General features: G+C 38.0%; 1 protein-coding gene across 1 annotated transcript in view; it reads right to left on the bottom strand.

Moving 5' to 3' along the window:
• The window catches only part of Wdr49 (WD repeat domain 49), a 182,175-nt gene that overhangs the window by 21,488 nt on the left and 139,105 nt on the right, over positions 1–21,582 (bottom strand). The gene's annotated exons all lie outside the window — the stretch shown is intronic.

Raw genomic sequence — 21,582 nt, 5'->3', positions numbered from 1 at the left:
TAACATTATCCCTTAAGTTGGACCTGTATGATGTTTTTCATGTGATTACACTAAATTTGCTGATCACTGGCAACAATGCAAAGAAGGTGAAATTGCTGTCTCGATTACTATCAGAGCTACATTGCATTGCCACTAATTCATGATATTAACCTTCATCACCTAGTTAATATTATATTATCAAGTTCACACTAATAGCAAGCTTTTTTAATAGCAAACTTACTCTATTCATTGTTATTTAACTTTCCTTTAAAGTATCCATTTAGATGAGGTGAGGAGAAAAGTTGAATAATGTTCTTGAGTGTCCATGACTCTATGAAAGATACATTTGGAATCAAAAATTTTCTAAGAGAGGATTGTGTAACACCCAAAATTAATATATAAATAAGTTCCTTCTGCTCAGAAACCAGATAAATTCCTTGAATGCTTGGAATTATCGTTCTTGGAAAATAACAAAGTTTTATGGGAAAAGATGGTGGCCTATAGGTTTGTTAAGCTTCTGCAACATGTGGCTTGAGACCGTTAGGTAATGTCTGGGAAAGGATTCTGACCAAAGTCCATCTCTTGGCCAGTATTTAATATTCAACTGAGCTTCCTTCAAATTTCACCCAAAATCATGAAGCTAATTTTTTTCTTTTTTCTTTTTTGACATTTCTCAGGATTAACAGTTTTCTTTCTGAAAAAAAAAAAAAAAAAAAACTTTGGGTATATGTGAAATTCTCTCCCAGTATTGCTGGATTGATTTCCCTCAAAATAAAATATTGCCTATAAAATTAGCATACTATCAGGACTGCATAGATGATTCTGCTAAGAATCTATTAAGAGCACATATTTCTTTTGTAGGGGACTCTAGTTTGATTTCCAGTACCAAAGTAGGATGGCAAACAATTGGTTGTAATTCCAGCTACAGAAAAAACAAACACCTTGGGGTTGGGGATTTAGCTCAGTGGTAGAGTACTTGCCTAGCATGCGCAAAGCCCTGAGTTCGGTCCCCAGCTCCGAAAAAAAAAAAAAAAAGAAAGAAAGAAAGAAAAGAAAAAACAAACACCTTGGACCTTCACAGGCACCTGCATTCATGAGCACAAACTCACATATAGTCACAAACATAAGGAAAAATATTAAATTAAATATTTTTAAACCTAGCATGTTATTTAAACACTTCTGATCTTCACTGATTAAACTGAGCATTTTTTAATTTATTTTTTATTATTATTAACTTGAGTATTTCTTATATACATTTCGAGTGTTATTCCCTTTCCCGGTTTCCGGGCAAACATCCCCCTCCCCCCTCCCCTTCCTTATGGGTGTTCCCCTCCCAACCCTCCCCCCATTGCTGCCCTCTTCCCAACAGTCTAGTTCACTGGGGGTTCAGTCTTAGCAGGACCCAGGGCTTCCCCTTCCACTGGTGCTCTTACTAGGATATTCATTGCTACCTATGAGGTCAGAGTCCAGGGTTAGTCCATGTATAGTCTTTGGGTAGTGGCTTTAAACTGAGCATTTTAAGACTGTAAAGAAGTCTGCAAAGTAAGACTATTGTAGTGAGGATAGGGAAGGCAGTCTGCAATGGTGCTAAACTTTACTACTATTGAATTACTACAATTTCACTAGAAAAGTGTCATAGACATAATTTGAGTGCATAAGCTTCAGAAATAGGGAGGTCCCACATCATACTATGACTTTTCCCAAAGTATAATAACCTCTTATCCCTATTTGACCATTGGCTTTTTGCAGTATAATTCAATATAGTTTAAATTAAATATGTTTGTTAAAACACAAATTGTCTCATGTAAAAATTAAAGAAGTAGGCAGAAAGTAAAAGAACCTTCCAGGAATTTACTTACTCAAATGCCTGCATATAGGACAGAATTAAGTTAATAATCCTTGAAGGCAAAGGAGCATTTCTGTGTAAAGCTAGATTGTAAAACCATCTATATACCCTAAGGCCAAGAACCTATTTTTTGCTTTCCCCAGATACCTGACTTTCAGAAGAGTGGTTGCCGTGAAAATCTACTGGGAACTGAGAAGAGGTGAATATTCCTAAGAGGAGATACAAAGATAAAAATAATGAAGTAGTGGAGCATATGTGCAATCTGAGATATCTAAGGACAGTTCTGAGAAGAACTGTTATAGCTCAATCTCAGGGTGCTGAATACCACTTGTCCATGAAGTTGGAGGATACCCACTGCTCAGGGATCTCTTAACTAGTTAACATGTCAGAGTCTCATTCATTATTGGAATTAACCAGACAAATCTTCCATCAACTAAGAATGGCCATGCACCACTATTACCTGCTCCTTTCTGAAGGGAAATAGAGGAGTGGATCTGAGGGTGAATGGAGGTTGGAAGGGAACTTGAAGGAGTGGGTGGGAGGAGAAACTTGGATCTAGGTGCATTGTATGAGAGACGAAGGAAAAGAAAGGCCAAAGAATGCAATAAAAGGCTTAAATATTTTTTTCTTCAAAACTAGTTTACATGGTAGTGTGGGAAGGGATACTCTGGCTGCGTTAGACCTAATATCAATTTCTCTCGGCTCTGGATGTAGACAGGAAATATGATAATTGTGACAAGAACTCCGGAGTCCTATAAAAAAGAAATTAAATGGTAGAAGCTTTGCTACAGCAGGTACTTCATAAAATAGTCAGTGAGTTGGAAAGTAATTCTTCATCATGCTAATCTGGTACATGCTAGGCAAGCAGCATAACATAATATGAATTTTTTACCTTTATAGCTAGAATGTCTGTCTGAATCCTTTGGGTGGTTATTGTTATTTGATCCTCTTTTCCTGACTTCCCAGATGTAAAATGAGAATAAAAGTAATGTCTGTCTCTTGGGAATATAGTGAGAATAAATGAGTTAAGTGAAAAACAATCTTAAACAGTTCCTGGAATATGATAAAAGCTCAATAAATGTGGGCTACTATTATTTTATTGAGCCACATGACATGATTTTATTCTAAAAAGGAAGTTCCAACACTACTTTCTAGCAAGTTCTAGTATTCTTAGTAGCAATCAGAATAATCAGACAGGACATTAGGAAATATAACTACCAAAATGATAGCTTACTGTTTTCGGGATTGGAAGACTTCAATTTTAAAAATTAATAGGTTTTAAATTTCATATCTGAGCATAGGATAATTATCATCATTGATTGTTGGCAAAAACTGGATATCAGTTCTTCAAGAGTTTTATGTCAGATAATTTCTAGCTTAAAACAGAACTTGGTGATTTTTATATATGTTTTGTTCCTTATATCTATCAATTTTCTAATTTAGTTTGCCACTTGATACTGACTTGCAAAATAATTAGGAAATCAATAGCACATACAATTTTAAATATCAAATCCTTATTAATAATTATAGAGCATTATTATTGTTAAGGATACAAGAAGCACTAATGTTGAAGAGTGGCTCCTGCTTTATCAAAATCACTGGGAAGTTAATGTAAATTTCTATTTTATTTTTCATCTGACTTTATCCTAATTTCTTATAATTAATCTCTCCCTCTAAATTAATTTTTAAAATGATGGATAAAGGGAGAAATGTGACAGAGAGTCAAAGAGGGAATTGAATTGCTTGCTATTTCTGTAGTATAATAATGAACATTGATTAATGGGAGCCATATGAATAGATAGATGTGTCTTGTCCATAATAGTGATTAAGTACCAAAGCTTGCCTGTAAGATGCTGCATGGGCGCATCTCACAGGAATTCGTCAAAGATAGGCCGAATGTACTGGTTAAAGCTGTTATTGGGCCGGCCAGGCTAATAGGCCACTAAGATTTCTTTCAAATTCCCTTTTGAATTACTAGGACATAATCCACATAGAAAAATTTTTATAGTTACAAAAAAAAACCAATTTAAAACAATGAGTAAGATATCTTGAAGGGGGGGCATGGCTGGATACACCTCTAGTCCTAGTGCATAGGTAGCAAAGGGAACATGATTTCTGTGTGTATGAGGGTAGTCTGATCTCTGTTAGTATGAAGGTAGCCTGATCTCTGTGAGTATGAGAGCAGCCTGGTCTACATAATAGGATGGAGGTGAGCTAGGACTACATAGGGAGGTTCTATTTCAAAATCAACCTCTCCCTCAAAACCACAAAAGAAAGAAAGAAAGAAAGAAAGAAAGAAAGAAAGAAAGAAAGAAAGAAAGAAAGAAAGAAAGGAAGGAAGGAAGGAAGGAAGGAAGGAAGGAAGGAAGGAAGGAAGGAAGGAAGGAAGAAAGAAAGAAAGAAAGGAAGGAAGGAAGGAAGAAAAGGAAGGAAGAAAGGAAGAAACCAAAAGAGATATCAAGGGGGAGCAACGAGATAGCTCAGTGTGTGAAGGTACTTGCCACCAGCCTTGGGGGTCTGTGTTGAATCCCTGGAATCCGCATGATGAAAGGATAGAACCAATTATAGGATGTTGTCCTTTGATTCCAGACATGCAATGAGGCCCATGTGCATATACATATAAGATAACAAGTAAATGCAGCAGTTGTAACTTCCTGCACAAGATCAAGACAGACAGCATTCCAGTGTGGCCTGGTGAGGGACTCGGGAACCCACACTCCGACTGAGAGGCTATAAACTGTGAATGGGGGCTGGAGGCTGGAGAGTCAGTTTCCTATACGGGCGTGGCCTTGCTATGCTCCAATACAGGGCAACACATTTCTCAGTATATAAGCAGCACAAGTTAATCTCACTGGTTATTAAAAATGTAGAAAGAATGGAGGGTTTGAAATTAGGAGGGATAGTTTGGACAGAGAGTGGATCTGAGAAGAGTTATAGAGCTGTATCAGGGTAAATAAAACCAAAATACATGCATATGTGTATAAAATTTCCAAAATATTACTGAACACATTTTTAAGCAATATATTCGGGGAGCAGTTTAATGGCAATATCAGTGTCTTCTCTTGAATCAGAAGCAAGACAGAAACTAATTTTTCAAACAAGTTGTAGAAAAGTAATCAGGAGTTTTAGCCATATGACCTTGTTGACACAGGGTCTTTTTGCAGTTCACTGCTGCCTACACAGATGTCTTAGTTAAGATTTCCATTGCTGGGAAGAGACACCATCTCCAAGGTAACTCTTATAAGGCATTTAATTGGAGCTGGTTTACATGTTCGAAGATTCAATCCATTATCATCATAGCAGGAAGCATGGCAGTGTCCAAGAACTCAGAGTACTGGAGGAGTCAAGAGTTTTACATCTTAATCTGTTAGGAGAAGATTATTTTCCAGGCAGCTTGGAGAAGGGTCTCAAAGCCCAGTTCTCACAGTGAAACACTTCCTCCAACAAAACCACACCTAGTCTATCAAGTCCATCCCTCCTAATAGTGCCGTACCCTGAGCCAAGCCTATTCAAATTACCACAACAGAAAAGCTGACCCATGAGCACTTTCAGCAATTCTCTTGTCTCTGCCTCCAATTTTGTGGTATGAGCATTGACCTTGCAAATGCACAGAGCCATGGCCACCTTTCATGTGGATTTTAATGATTTCTCTCTCTCTTCTTCTTCTTCTTCTTCTTCTTCTTCTTCTTCTTCTTCTTCTTCTTCTTCTTCTTCTTCTTCTTCTTTGTCTCTCCTCTCTCTCTCTGTCTCTCTTCTGTCTCTGTCTCTGTCTGTCTCTCTGTCTGTCTCTCTCTGTCTCTATGTCTCTCTCTGTGTGTGTACTTGCATTCCTATTTGCATTTCAAATAATTTTGAAAACAGTTGTATGTAATAATAAAACATAAGACAACGAGGACAGTGAATATATTGATGTACCTGTTTCATAGGCCCCTAAAGACCACCAAGGAACTGATTCTGATGCAGCAGGACAGGAGGGTGAAGCTTCGAACCCAGTTTCAAGTAAGCATTTATAGAGGCAAGCAAACAATCAAGGAGGTTTCCAGCTAGGCACATATATAAGTGGGGGGGCTACTATGGAATTTTTGTGCTTTAAAATGATTAGCAGGTGCTGGTGCTATAAACTTTCATAAGTACATATCTTTAAATACCACCGTAATTTCTGCTTTCCTCCTGATTGATAGTTGACCTGGAGACTAATCTTAGGTGCAGGCTTGGTGGTTAACTCGAGATCAGCCTTAGGTTCTATAAGATGAAGTTTGAACCCAAGATGGAGATGGTCTGGTCTCTCAATATTAAAGACAGAAAGGCATAAAGTAATTAATTATATTACTAGAAGCATTTAATATTTTATTCTTAATATTTTGCTCAAGAATTGAGCAGCATGTAATTAATTTAATGTGCATCCAAGAATCTTTCTTCAATGTTTTTTTTAAAAATTTTGGCTAACTACTTTGGAGTGGTGGGGTAGGAAGGTTTGTCACATTTTTACAACATTTACTTGTGTTAACTTTCATAAGTATGCCTAGAACGAAGTTTGCCAAGCAAGTGCCTGAATCTTAGCAATGATTTTTGCTTCATGTATTTCATCTTTTTCTTTTTACTTACTTGTACTTCAAATTTTTTGCTTGGTTAAAAATGTGCTGCTCTTATACTGAAAATATATCCTGGGGGTTACTTTGTCTAAATGTTTCATTTTCCTAGTTAAAATAATTTGAGAATATATGCCAGTAAGCAGCATTCCTCCATGACCTCTGCACCAGCTCGGGCCTCAGGGTTCCTGCCATGTTTGAGCAACTTCTCTGACTTTCTTCAGAAGTAGACTGTGATATGGTAAAGCGTGGCTAGTAAACACCTTCCCCTTCAACTTTCTTTCATTTATGGTGTTCATCACAGCAATAGTCAGCATTACTGAAACAGAGTATAAGCTCCCAAAATATTGCTATCACTTAAGAAAAACATTTATGTCCATAATGGTTCCTGATTCTTATTGTATGTCTTTCGTTGTTCCTTTGCTGCTTTTCATTTCAAATAGTGTGGTGGTTTGAATGAGATCAACCCCACATACTTTGGCATGTAAATACTTGATACCCAGTTGGTGATGCTATTTGGACATTGGGTAGGTTTAGGAGTTGTGGAGTTAGTAGAGAAAGTAAGTCATTGGGGGTGGACTTTGAGGTTTAAAGTCTTCCTTCTGTCTTCAGTTTGTTCTCTGTTTATTGCTTGTTTTTGGAGATTTGAGCTCTCAGCTGTTTCAGCAGCCATGCCTTTCTACTTGGTGATGTACTCTTCTCATTCTGACCCTGTAAGCTAGGAAAGAAACCAATAAACTTCCTTGTATAAAATTTCTTGGTCATGGTGTTTTTACCACAATAACAGAAAAGTGACTAATGCAAATGGTAATTTCTTCTTTCAAAATTCAAGAGAGGAACGATCTATTTCTGTTTCAGTTGCTAACTGAACATGAAGACATCCTGTTAGTCCTGCAAATTCTCTATTCACCTTCATCTTTCCAAGGTTTGCATTTAAGACAACTTAACCACTACCTACCTACTTCTCACACATGATTTCATGACATAGTTTTATTGCCATGGAAACCCGATGTTCATGTATAAATTGGAATAAAATAGGTACCAAAGTACCTATTTCTGAGAAAAGAACTGGGGGCATTTACATGAAAATAAGACTTAGCTTTAATTTTTCTCCAGGTTTCTCTCTTATTCTTTAGTTAGGTCTTTTCTGACCCTCTTCATCTTTCTCACCACAATCCTCTCAGCTAAATCCACTAACATCTGCAGTTATGCTCTAGACAGGTAGAAAGTTTACTAAAGTCTCTTCATGTTCTCATATATATTTGTTTTTCTTTTGCATTATTGTACAAGTAGAGGAACTAGCCTAGTCCTCTGCCCGTGTTTAATCATTGATTAAGTCATTGATTAATCATGAATAAAAAAAGGAAATATGCTACAGAAATATTTGCCAGGAATAAAAATATTTATAAATGCTGCAAAGCATGAGGGAAAAGTTCAACTGACATTTACAGCAGATAAATTTGCTGTGATGGTCCTGGTCACATTCCTGGGAGAATTAAGGGACACAATTAACAAATCAATTGTGAGGATGGATTTGTAACCATTTTCTTTCAATTACTACATAATCCCTAAATGGCATTATTATATGCTGTCTCATGATAACAATCTCAGTGTTATTATATGTCAACTATTTAGAATAAGCAGAACTTTAAAGAGCATAAGCAGTTGCTATTGTGTAATTTTGTCTCTTAAAAGTATTCTCTGCATACTAGAGAAAACTACCTCCCTATTCTGAAACTGTCTATGCCTTCAAATACATACTCAGTGTGGGAAAAACAACTAAGATGGGGAAAACCTTCAATTTGAAGGTTGATCTGTAAATTTACAACATACCAGCACTATTTCTCATAAAACGAGGTGTCTAGAAGGGACAAGATATGGAAAAAATGAGATAGGAATCCAGTAAATGATAAAAAGTTTGGAACACTGAATTTTTAAAGATAGTAACCCAATTTGTCATGAAGAAAGGAATATTAGGGTCACAAGATGTTTCAGCTGCAAAGAGGACTTGCCACCTGTCATGAAATAATCTATACAAGATAGTTATTGACAACCATGCTAATTAAGGAAACTAAAAATATCTGAATCTTTTTTATTAGCTGGCAACCAAGAGCAGGTTCATGCCTCAGAGTCTCTTAGTGTTCAAGCTTAAGGATATAGCAATTAAAATAAAATATAATTGTATCAGTGTTAAGGAGCTTCAGAAGAACAGCTCTATAGTATTTTTCAGAAACCACTTGACATTTTTTTCTGATTTATGCTTTCTCTTAGTTATTTTAATTTTATGTTTTAACCTAATGGTCAGAGATAAGACAGTCCTAAAAGTGTTGGTAGGGTGGATTTTGTTAGTGGGAGTACTTAGGCACACACAAAATAGAGCTAGGACAAGATGGTATCACCTTAGCCATTGAAGTCTAAACTCTATTTCGCAGTCTCTCTCCTGTGTCTCCAGTCTCTCCCTTTGCCTTTCTTTGCCTCTGTTTCTCTCTCTCTATCTCACTCTCTGTCTCTTATAAATAAAATAAAATATATATAAAAAATAGAAAACTAGCATGTTGGTTGGAATATATAATATTTACTTTGATTCTTTTATGTATTTGGAAAAAAGAGAAGCATGATTATTTTTCTGTGTTGCCCTTAGTTAACAAATACTGTTGGTAGGGATCACCACCCTACACTAAGTAAAGTGTTTCAATTCTCTGCGTTCTATGCTTGCACATATTGGCAATGTTCTATTTCTAAATTGGAAATGTCCTTTGCCTGAGAATAAATTGCTACTTGACATTCTGGGGAGCTATGATTCAAAGACATGGAAGAATAAATACCAAAGTTCAATTTAGTACAACAGGATGTTAAAAAGAGAACATTTTTCTTTTGTCTTTATGTCAGTAGAAGAAAACATCTAAAAGCAAAATTATTAATTAGGAGTTTTAAGAAAATGTCTATCTCCCCCAGTTCCAAAGTAATGTGTATTATATTCCTTGTGCTAACCCACTGTACCAAGAGGGTAGCTTCAAACCTCATCCTGTAATGTTGTACTCACTACCACACTTGGGAAGGAACAGACACATATTAATATTATCAAAAGAGACTGACTGTGCATTCATGCATACTTCCACACAGTGAAGCTTACTTCAGATTCCCTTATTTGAGTTTCAATTCATGTTGACCAGTCAAACAACTGAAAGTATAAATGCCAAAATAACTTTGATGTGTTGGTATCTCATTAGGATATAAACAGGTACCTAGGCAACATCTTATAGGTTAGAGATCCCCAGTAGAGGAAGAGGTGGAACGTAGTAGAGCAGATGGCACTGTAAGGTTGTATTAGGATTTACCTTTGGGCAAACAGAAGTTAACTCAAGCAGAGCTGTGCACAGGCTCTAATCTAAGAACACTTTGTATACATTACTTCAGGAGACAACCAATGGGTGCATTAATTTGAAACATTCAAACTACAATCTCTTGGGGGTTGCCCCCCAAAACCCCTAACTCTGTGTATTTGTAGTTTAAAATCTCAAGCTTTTCCTGTGTATGAAGAACTGTAATTCTACTATTTGCCATCTCCTTTATGTTTTCACTTCTTAACCACAACAAATGAAGAACAGATCAATGGCAGGGAAGAGGGGAAGAAAGTTTGTGCTGGTATGATATTCTATAGGTCAACATGAAAGACTAACATTAGCACTCATTTGAAGCATGCTAGGTATTTTATGGAGTAATTTTCTTATCATTTCAAGCACAATTTCTTTCCATATTGGGAATAACTAGGGAATGAATTTTCATTCCTTCAGCAGTAAATTCAAATCTCCACCAAACTTTGTTTTCTAATTCCACATGTACTATGGAGGAAGTGCTTTATGTAGTGGCTCCTTAATGAATCAGTAATAACCTTCCAGAGAGTGTCACCAGTAAATTATGAAAAAACATGTAAGTCACAACAGTAACAATTTTATTCCAGAAAATAGGAACAAAGGAGCATAGGCAGCAATACAGTTCTCATACCAAAATCAGCCACAGAAAACCTACAGACCAGTCTCTTTCATGAACATACTTTCAAAACCATTACCATAATATTGTTAAGTTAATGCAATTACCATATATAAAGAGAAATTATGTATTGTAGTCAAGTGGGACTTATTCAAATGTGAAAAGTTTGTTTACCACTTAGAAATCAATTTATAGCATCCATTCACCCTTCAACATCAGATTAGAAGTTGTAGCTAATATAAAAAGAAAATAAAGAAGGGAAAAATAGGCAAAGATTGCAATAAAAGGTATAATAATAGATTTGCTGAGGAATGTCGAATGGCCAAAAAGCACCTAAAGAAATGTTCAACATCCTTAGTCATCAGGGAAATGCAAATCAAAACAACCCTGAGATTCCACCTCACACCAGTCAGAATGACTAAGATAAAATATTCAGGTGACAGCAGATGCTGGCGAGGATGTGGAGAAAGAGTAACACTCCCCCATTGTTGGTGGGATTGCAAACTGGGACAACAATTCTGGAAATTAGTCTGGATGTTCCTCAGAAAATTGGACATTCCACTACCTGAGGACCCAGCTATACCTCTCCTGGGCATATACCCAAAAGATGCTCCAACATACAACAAAGACACGTGCTCCACTATGTTCATAGCAGCCTTATTTGTAATAGCCAGAAGCTGGAAAGAACCCAGATGCCCTTCAACAGAGGAATAGATTCAAAAAACGTAGTACATCTACACAATGGAGTACTACTCAGCTATCAAAAACAATGACTTCATGAAATTCATAGGCAAATAGAATGAACTAGAAAATACCATCCTGAGTGAGGTTACTCAATAAGAGAAAAACACACTTGTTATGTACTCATTGATAAGTGGATATTAGCCAAAAAGCTCAAATTACCCAAGATGCAATCCACAGACCACAGGAAGCTCAAGAAGAAGGATAACCAAAATGCAGATGTTCCCACTCCTTCTTAAAAGGAGAAATAAATATCCATAAGAGGGGTATATGCAAGTAAAGGTTAGAGCAACTCAAGGAACAGCCATTCAGAGCCTGGCCCACATGTGGCCCATATATATATATATATATATATATATATATATATATATATATATATATATATACACACACATATATATATACAGCCACCAAAACTAGATAAGATTGATGAAGCTAAAAAATGCATGCTGAAAGGGACTGGATATAGATCTCTCCTGAGAGACATATCCAGAGATCAGTGCTAGCAGCAAAGTACCAAAACTGAGAACAGGACCCCCTTGGGAGAAATTAGAGAAAGTATTGAAAGAGTTGAAGGAGCTTGCAACCACATAAACATAACAATGCCAACCAACCAGAGCTTCCAGGGACTAAGCCACTACTGAAAGACTATACATGGACTGACCCAGGGCTCCAACTACATATGTAGCAGAGAGTAGCCTTGTTGGGGCACCAGGGGAAGGGGAAGCCCTTGGTCCTGCCAAGGTTGTACCACTAGTGCAGGGGGATATGGGGGGCAATAAAGGGGATGTATAGGGGGAATACCAGTATGGTGGAGGGGGAGGGAAGGGAATGGGGTCTTATGGAAAGGAAACCGGGAAGAGGAATAACGTTTGAAATGTAAGTAAAGAAATATATCTAATAAAAATTTTTTTAAAAAAGAAAAAATATTATCTATGGAGAAATCAAAAGTCAAAAACACTTTTGGAAATACTAATACTATATAAATATAATATTATATATTTAATTTATATATTATATATATTTTTATAATTTTATTTTAATTAATTATTGGTTCAATTATTAATATGGGATATAATAAATATTATAGTAAGACTTAGTATAAATTTTTATCAAAAATCATTATATATTATCCATAAACAATTACAATTCAAAGTACACCATTTTTATTAACATAAATATTGAAATACTTAAGTATAATATAACAAAATACAAAAGAGGAGATACCTTACTGCCTGGTCGGGTGGGCACTCCTGAGGCTGCAGAGCGGAAGAGACCACCAACACTGCCCACCCCTGCCCACATCCCTGACCCAAGAGGAAACTGTACAAGGCCTCTGGGTTCCTGTGGGGGAGGGCCCAGGAGCAGCAGGAGCCCTGCCTGAGACACCGCCGGAACCTGAAGGAAACAGACCGGATAAACAGTTCTCTGCACCCAAATCCCGTGGGAGGGAGAGCTAAACCTTCAGAGAGGCAGACACGCCTGCGAAACCAGAAGAGACTGCTCTCCGCACACATTGCTGATTCCAGAGGAAAACACCGAGGCCATCTGAACCCTGGTACAGAGGCTCCCGGAAGAGGCGGGCGAGATCTTCCTGGTCGCTGCCACTGCGGGAGAGCCCGTGGGCAGAACCCCGCTTAACTTGAGCCTCAGGGGGCCACAGGTAAGACTAACTTATCTGCTGCAAGTGACTTGCCTAGTCGAATCGGGACAACTGTTGCATTATAGCTCTAGGCGGCGTCCGGTCTTGTGTCGTGACTGGATTTCAGACGCGCGCTCTCCCGATCTAAAATACTAATAGCGCCCAGAACCCGTGGGAGAGATACCTTACCGCCTGGTCAGGTGGGAACTCCTGAGGCTGCAGAGCGGAAGAGACCACCAACACTGCCCACCCCTGCCCACATCCCTGACCCAAGAGGAAACTGTACAAGGCCTCTGGGTTCCTGTGGGGGAGGGCCCAGGAGCAGCAGGAGCCCTGCCTGAGACACCGCCGGAACCTGAAGGAAACAGACCGGATAAACAGTTCTCTGCACCCAAATCCTGTGGGAGGGAGAGCTAAACCTTCAGAGAGGCAGACACGCCTGCGAAACCAGAAGAGACTGCTCTCTGCACACATTGCTGATTCCAGAGGAAAACACGAGGCCATCTGGAACCCTGGTGCACGGAGGCTCCCGGAAGAGGCTTATGAGATCTTCCTGGTCGCTGCCACCGGAGAGCCTGTGGGCAGAACCCCTGAGAGCGAACTTGAGCCCTGGGGCCACAGGTAAGACCAACTTTTCTGCTGCAAGTGACCTGCCTGGTGAACTCAAGGCACAGGTCCACAGGAACAGCTGAAGACCTGTAGAAAGGAAAAACTACACGCCTGAAAAGCAGAAACACTCTGTCCCCATAACTGACTGGAAAGAGAGGAAAACAGGTCTACAGCACTCCTGACACACAGGCCTATAGGACAGTTTAGCCACTGTCAGAAATAGCAGAACAAAGTAACACTAGAGATAATTTGATGGCAGAGGCAAGGAGGAACCCAAGCAACAGAAACTAAGACTACATGGCACCATCGAGCCCAATTCTCCCATCAAAAACAAACATGGAATATCCAAACACACCAGAAAAGCAAGATCTAGATCCAAAATCATATTTGATCATGATGCTGGAGAACTTCAAGAAAGACATGATGAACTCCCTTAGAGAACAAGTAGAAGCCTACAGAGAGGAATCGCAAAAATGCATGAAAGAATTCCAGGAAAACATAAATAAACAAGTAGAAGCCCATAGAGAGGAGACACAAAAATCCCTGAAAGAATTAAAGGAAAACACAATCAAACAGTGGAAGGAATTAAAATGGAAATAGAAGCAATCAAGAAAGAACACATGGAAACAACCCTGGATATAGAAAACCAAAAGAAGAGACAAGGAGCTGTAGATACAAGCTTTACCAACAGAATACAAGAGATGGAAGAGAGAATCTCAGGAGCAGAAGATTCCATAGAAATCATTGACTCAACTGTCAAAGATAATGTAAAGTGGAAAAAGCTACTGGTCCAAAACATACAGGAAATCCAGGACTCAATGAGAAGATCAAACCTAAGGATAATAGGTATAGAAGAGAGTGAAGACTCCCAGCTCAAAGGACCAGTACATATCTTCAACAAAATCATAGAAGAAAACTTCCCTAACCTAAAAAAAGAGATACCCATAGGCATACAAGAAGCCCACAGAACTCCAAATAGATTGGACCAGAAAAGAAACACCTCCCGTCACATAATAGTCAAAACACCAAACGCACAAAATAAAGAAAGAATATTAAAAGCAGTAAGGAAAAGGTCAAGTAACATATAAAGGCAGACCTATCAGAATTACACCAGACTTTTCGCCAGAAACTATGAAGGCCAGAAGATCCTGGACTGATGTCATACAGACCCTAAGAGAACACAAATGCCAGCCCAGGCTACTGTATCCTGCAAAACTCTCAATTAACATAGATGGAGAAACCAAGATATTCCATGACAAAACCAAATTTACACAATATCTTTCTACAAATCCAGCACTACAAAGGATAATAAATGGTAAAGCCCAACATAAGGAGGCAAGCTATACCCAAGAAGAGGCAAGAAACTAATCGTTTTGGCAACAAAACAAAGAGAAGAAAAGCACACAAACATAACACATCCACGTATGAATATAACAGGAAGCAATAATCACTATTCCTTAATATCTCTCAACATCAATGGCCTCAACTCCCCAATAAAAAGACATAGATTAACAAACTGGATAGGCAACGAGGACCCTGCATTCTGCTGCCTACAGGAAACACACCTCAGAGACAAAGACAGACACTACCTCAGAGTGAAAGGCTGGAAAACAACTTTCCAGGCAAATGGTCGGAAGAAGCAAGCTGGAGTAGCCATTCTAATATCAAATAAAGTCAATTTTCAACTAAAAGTCATCAAAAAAGATAAGGAAGGACACTTTATATTTATCAAAGGAAAAATCCACCAAGATGAACTCTCAATCCTAAATATCTATGCCCCAAATACAAGGGCACCTACATACGTAAAAGAAACCTTACTAAAGCTCAAAAACACACATTGCACCTCACACAATAATAGTAGGAGACTTCAACACCCCACCTCATCAATGGACAGATCATGGAAACAGAAATTAAACAGAGACGAGACAGACTAAGAGAAGTCATGAGCCAAATGGACTTAACGGATATTTATAGAACATTCTACCCTAATGCAAAAGGATATACCTTCTTCTCAGCTCCTCATGGTACTTTCTCCAAAATTGACCATATAATTGGTCAAAAAACGGGCCTCAACAGGTACAGAAGGATAGAAATAATCCCATGCGTGCTATCGGACCACCACGGCCTAAAGCTGGTCTTCAATAACAATAAGGGAAGAATGCCCACATATACGTGGAAATTGAACAATGCTCTACTAAATGATAACCTGGTCAAGGAAGAAATAAAGAAAGAAATTAAAAACTTTTTAGAATTTAATGAAAATGAAGGTACAACATACCCAAACTTATGGGACACAATGAAAGCTGTGCTAAGAGGAAAAACTCATAGCGCTTGAGTGCCTGCAGAAAGAAACAGGAAAGAGCATATGTCAGCAGCTTGACAGCACACCTAAAAGCTCTAGAACAAAAAGAAGCAAATACACCCAGGAGGAGTAGAAGGCAGGAAATAATCAAACTCAGAGCTGAAATCAACCAAGTAGAAACAAAAAGGACCATAGAAAGAATCAACAGAACCAAAAGTTGGTTCTTTGAGAAAATCAACAAGATAGATAAACCCTTAGCCAGACTAACGAGAGGACACAGAGAGTGTGTCCAAATTAACAAAATCAGAAATGAAAAGGGAGACATAACTACAGATTCAGAGGAAATTCAAAATATCATCAGATCTTACTATAAAAGCCTATACTCAACAAAACTTGAAAATCTGCAGGAAATGGACAATTTCCTAGACAGATACCAGGTACCGAAGTTAAATCAGGAACAGATAAACCAGTTAAACAACCCCATAACTCCTAAGGAAATAGAAGCAGTCATTAAAGGTCTCCCAACCAAAAAAAGAGCCCAGGTCCAGACGGGTTTAGTGCAGAATTTATCAGACCTTCATAGAAGACCCTCATACCAATATTATCCAAACTATTCCACAAAATTGAAACAGATGGAGCACTACCAACTCCTTCTATGAAGCCACAATTACATTTTATACCTAAACCACACAAAGACCCAACAAAGAAAGAGAACTTCAGACCAATTTCCCCCTTATGAACATCGATTTAAAAATACTCAACAAAATTCTGGCAAACCGAATCCAAGAGCACATCAAAACAATCATCCACCATGATCAAGTAGGCTTCATCCCAGGCATGCAGGGATGGTTTAATATACGGAAACCATCAACGTGATCCATTATATAAACAAACTGAAAGAACAAAACCACATGATCATTTCATTAGATGCTGAGAAAGCATTTGACAAAAATTCAACACCCCTTCATGATAAAAAAGTCCTGGAAAGAATAGGAATCCAAGGCCCATACCTAAACATAGTAAAAAGCCATATACAGCAAAAACCAGTGGCTAACATTAAACTAAATGGAGAGAAACTTGAAGCAATCCCACTAAAATCAGGGACTAGACAAGGCTGCCCACTCTCTCCCTACTTATTCAATATAGTTCTTGAAGTTCTAGCCAGAGCAATCAGACAACAAAAGGAGGTCAAGGGATACAGATCAGAAAAGAAGAAGTCAAAATATCACTATTTGCAGATGATATGATAGTATATTTAAGTGATCCCAAAAGTTCCACCAGAGAACTACTAAAGCTGATAAACAACTTCAGCAAAGTGGTTGGGTATAAAATTAACTCAAATAAATCAGTAGCCTTCCTCTACACAAAAGAGAAACAAGCCGAGAAAGAAATTAGGGAAACGACACCCTTCATAATAGACACAAATAATATAAAGTACCTCGTGTGACTTTAACCAAGCAAGTAAAAGATTTGTACAACAAGAACTTCAAGACTCTGAAGAAAGAAATTGAAGAAGACCTCAGAAGATGGAAAGATCTCCCATGCTCATGGATTGGCAGGATTAATATAGTAAAAATGGCCATTCTGCCAAAAGCGTATCTACAGATTCAATGCAATCCCCATCAAAATACCAATCCAATTCTTCAAAGAGTTAGACAGAACAATTTGCAAATTCATCTGGAATAACAAAAAACCCAGGATAGCTAAAACTATGCTCAACAATAAAAAAGGACTTGGGGAATCGCTATCCCTGAACTCCAGTATTACAGAGCAATTGTGATAAAAACTGCATGGTATTGGTACAGAGACAGACAGATAGACCAATGGAATAGAATTGAAGACCCAGAAATGAACCCACACACCTATGGTCACTTGATTTTGACAAAGGAGCCAAAACCATCCAATGGAAAAAAAGATAGCATTTTCAGCAAATGGTGCTGGTTCAACTGGAGGTCAACATGTAGAAGAATGCAGATCGATCCATGCTTATCACCCTGTACAAAGCTTAAGTCCAAGTGGATCAAGGACCTCCACATCAAACCAGACACACTCAAACTAATAGAAGAAAAACTAGGAAGCATCTGGAACACATGGGCACTGGAAAAAATTTCCTGAACAAAACACCAATGGCTTATGCTCTAAGATCAAGAATCGACAAATGGGATCTCATAAAACTACAAAGCTTCTGTAAGGCAAAGGACACTGTGGTCAGGACAAAACGGCAACCAACAGATTGGGAAAAGATCTTTACCAATCCTACAACAGATAGAGGCCTTATATCCAAAATATACAAAGAACTCAAAAAGTTAGACCAAGAGGGGAGACAAATAACCCTATTAAAAAAAATGGGGTTCAGAGCTAAACAAAGAATTCACAGCTGAGGAATGCCGAATGGCTGAGAAACACCTAAAGAAATGTTCAACATCTTAGTCATCAGGGAAATGCAATCAAAACAACCCTGAGATTTCACCTCACACCAGTGAGAATGGCTAAGATCAAAACTCAGGTGACAGCAAATGCTGGCGAGGATGCGGAGAAAGAGGAACACCTCCATTGTTGGTGGGTTGCAGACTGGTACAACCATTCTGGAAATCAGTCTGGAGGTTTCTCAGAAAATTGGACATTGAACTGCCTGAGGATCCAGCTATACCTCTCTTGGGCATATACCCAAAAGATGCCCCAACATATAAAAAAGACACGTGCTCCACTATGTTCATCGCAGCCTTATTTATAATAGCCAGAAGCTGGAAAGAACCCAGATGCCCTTCAACAGAGGAATGGATACAGAAAATGTGGTACATCTACACAATGGAATATTACTCAGCTATCAAAAACAACGACTTTATGAAATTGTAGGCAAATGGTTGAACTGGAAAATATCATTCTGAGTGAGCTAACCTAATCACAGAAAGACATACATGGTATGCACTCACTGATAAGTGGCTATTAGCCCAAATGCTTGAATTACCCTAGTGGCCTAGAACAAATGAAACTCAAGACGGATGATCAAAATGTGAAGGCTTCACTCCTTCTTTAAAAGGGGAACAAGAATACCCTTGGCAGGGAAGAGAGAGGCAAAGATTAAAACAGAGACTGAAGGAACACCCATTCAGAGCCTGCCCCACATGTGGCCCATACATATAGAGCCACCCAATTAGACAAGATGGATGAAGCAAAGAAGTGCAGACCAACAGGAGCCGATGTAGATCGAACCTGAGAGACACAGCCAGAATACAGCAAATACAGAGGCGAATGCCAGCAGCAAACCACTGAACTGAGAACGGGACCCCCGTTGAAGGAATCAGAGAATGAACTGGAAGAGCTTGAAGGGGCTTGAGACTCCATATGTACAACAATGCCAAGCAACCAGAGCTTCCAGGGACTAAGCCACTACCTAAAGACTATACATGGACTGACCCTGGACTCTGACCTCATAGGTAGCAATGAATATCCTAGTAAGAGCACCAGTGGAAGGAGAAGCCCTGGGTCCTGTAAGACTGAACCCCAGTGAACTAGACTGCGGGGGGGAGGCAATGGGGGAGGGTGGGGAGGAACACCCACAAAGGAAGGGGGGGGGAGGGAACTGGGGGGATGTTTGCCAAATGTACATAAGAAATACTCAAGTTAATAAAAAAAAAAAAAAACAAAATACAAAAGAAGATACCTATATTAAGAAAACTAAAACACCAAGGAAAGAATTTTTTTAAAAGTCCTATACCAATAGAAAGATACTGTTGTATAACAGTTTCCTCTGAATTGAAATATTCCCTCCACTGGAAAGGGGCAGGGCCTAAGAGATTCCAGGGAAACAAAAGGTCACATCCTAGAAAGTGAAAATTTGCAAGATTCTGCAAACCACCTCCCCAGCTCTATAATAGAAGTAAACAACGGCCATGTGACCAGTCAATTGAACAGAGATATATCTTCCATCTGGTCAGCTGGCTGCTTGCAGCTTCCATAAGTTATCATCTGTGTTGGCACAGGCTTTTTAAAGATACAGCTACTTTTTTGAGACAACTTTTTTTCTCTATGTTAACTCTCACCTGTACTTCCATTAGTAATTCCAAACAACACTCATCACTTTGGATTTTGGTTCTATCATTACTTTAGTTTGTAGTGGGGTTCACTTTCTGAGGACCAATGGATATGTATGTGTGTCTCCTCAGAAAACAGTCTGTCTGTCACTGGTTTGTCCCAAGATGACCTGTATCTTCAGTAACAACCATAATAATGATTCTAGAAATTTGTTTTATGGGTGCTGACAAACTAACTGAAGTTTTTATGAAAAGTTCTAAGACCCAGAACAGCCAAGAAAATATGTAGAAACAAAAGAAGAATACTGCAAACAAACACTATTTTCAAAACTTACTATACAATTGCAGGAACCAATACAGAATTATGTTGATGAAAAACACAGAGAGCTAGATCAATGATATCAACTAAAGATAAAAAATAGACTTGTACAAATAGGGGGGTTATTATTTATAATCATATTCTACATAATTCTACATATAATTGTATTTTATATAATTGCCAAATTATGAAACAAAGACATTATTTGATGATACATGAATTAATTGTCCATTCATATTATGTAGGGGTAAAGAAAAATGAACTCTCAAGTTTTCCATGTTGAATAACTTTAAATGTGTATCACTTTGTAAAGGAAACAAGCCTGTAAGAGTCCATCCCTATGCAACGCTCAATGGCATGTCATTATGGAACAGGCAATGTTACAAAGAGAACACAATACTAGAGGTGCCTAAATTCAGTGACAGGAATGGTGGATAAGTAAGAGGAGCAGAAAATATGTAAGAACCAAGTCTGAAAGAAAAAAACAAAAGATGAGACTTTCAATGACCTCAAATAGATAGGAAAAAAGTTCTTTAATTCCAGAAATGTGGCATCCCCAAATCTGGTTACATTGTGGTCAGGGCACAGTACTAAGAAATGTATTAACCAGAGTTCAACACAATGCAGAGGATTTTGCAGCTGAGAATGGAGAAGGAAAGACCCACAGAATTGTATAACATAACAAATGAGCTTTACTCTATGAAGTTTAATGAACAACACAGTATTGTTTATCTATCAATGGTAACAACTGTTTAGTACAAATATAAGACAGCATGTCGGATAGGCTGAAGAATATAGAGAAACTTTTCCTTGAAATTTTATAAACCAAATATATATGATAAACAGTTGCAATTTTACAGGAGAAAGAATAGAAAGAATCATCTTTCCTTGTATGATAATTTATAATAGAATGTGAAATTGCGAAAGCATGAGTTAAGAATACAGGAAATAAACCTAAAAAACTACTAAAACTCCTTTGCCTTCAAGAGTAAGTAGACAATAGTAATGGGGTTTTGATGAGCAATGTAGAGTAATGATAAATCTGCTCAACCCAGCAGGGTTAGAACCATAAGGAGAGTGATATAGAATTAGAGTTAAGCTCTTGGAACTTCTTTTGTTCAAATTCCCGTATTGTTTACCAAATATGGTAGAATGTGCAACAGACATTCTGAGATGATAGTGAGTGATGGATAACAGGAAGATGGGATGACAAATCAAAGAATTACGGTAGACAAGTGACTGAAAAATGACTGGTAAATCAATAAATAGGAATCTACCTGACAGTAAAAATAGGACATTGCTAGAAAGACAGACCAGACAGACAGATTAGAGACAGACTGTTATTAAATGAAGGGACTATTTCTCATAATTAGTTTGAGGATAGTGTAGAAATAGAAGTGTAATATGAATTAGCAGAAAAAGAGGCCATTAATTAGAGATGAAGCAATGAAGAAAAGGGAGGGGGAAATAAAGTAGTTATATAATAATTAAACATTTAAAAAATATTTAGAAAAGAATGATTAGAAAACAC

The sequence above is a fragment of the Rattus rattus genome, chromosome 3 (genome assembly GCF_011064425.1).
Source record: "Rattus rattus isolate New Zealand chromosome 3, Rrattus_CSIRO_v1, whole genome shotgun sequence".
Lineage (NCBI taxonomy): Eukaryota > Metazoa > Chordata > Mammalia > Rodentia > Muridae > Rattus > Rattus rattus.
The sequence above is the reverse complement of the archived record's forward strand: the minus strand, read 5'-3'. Positions and strand labels throughout refer to the sequence as shown.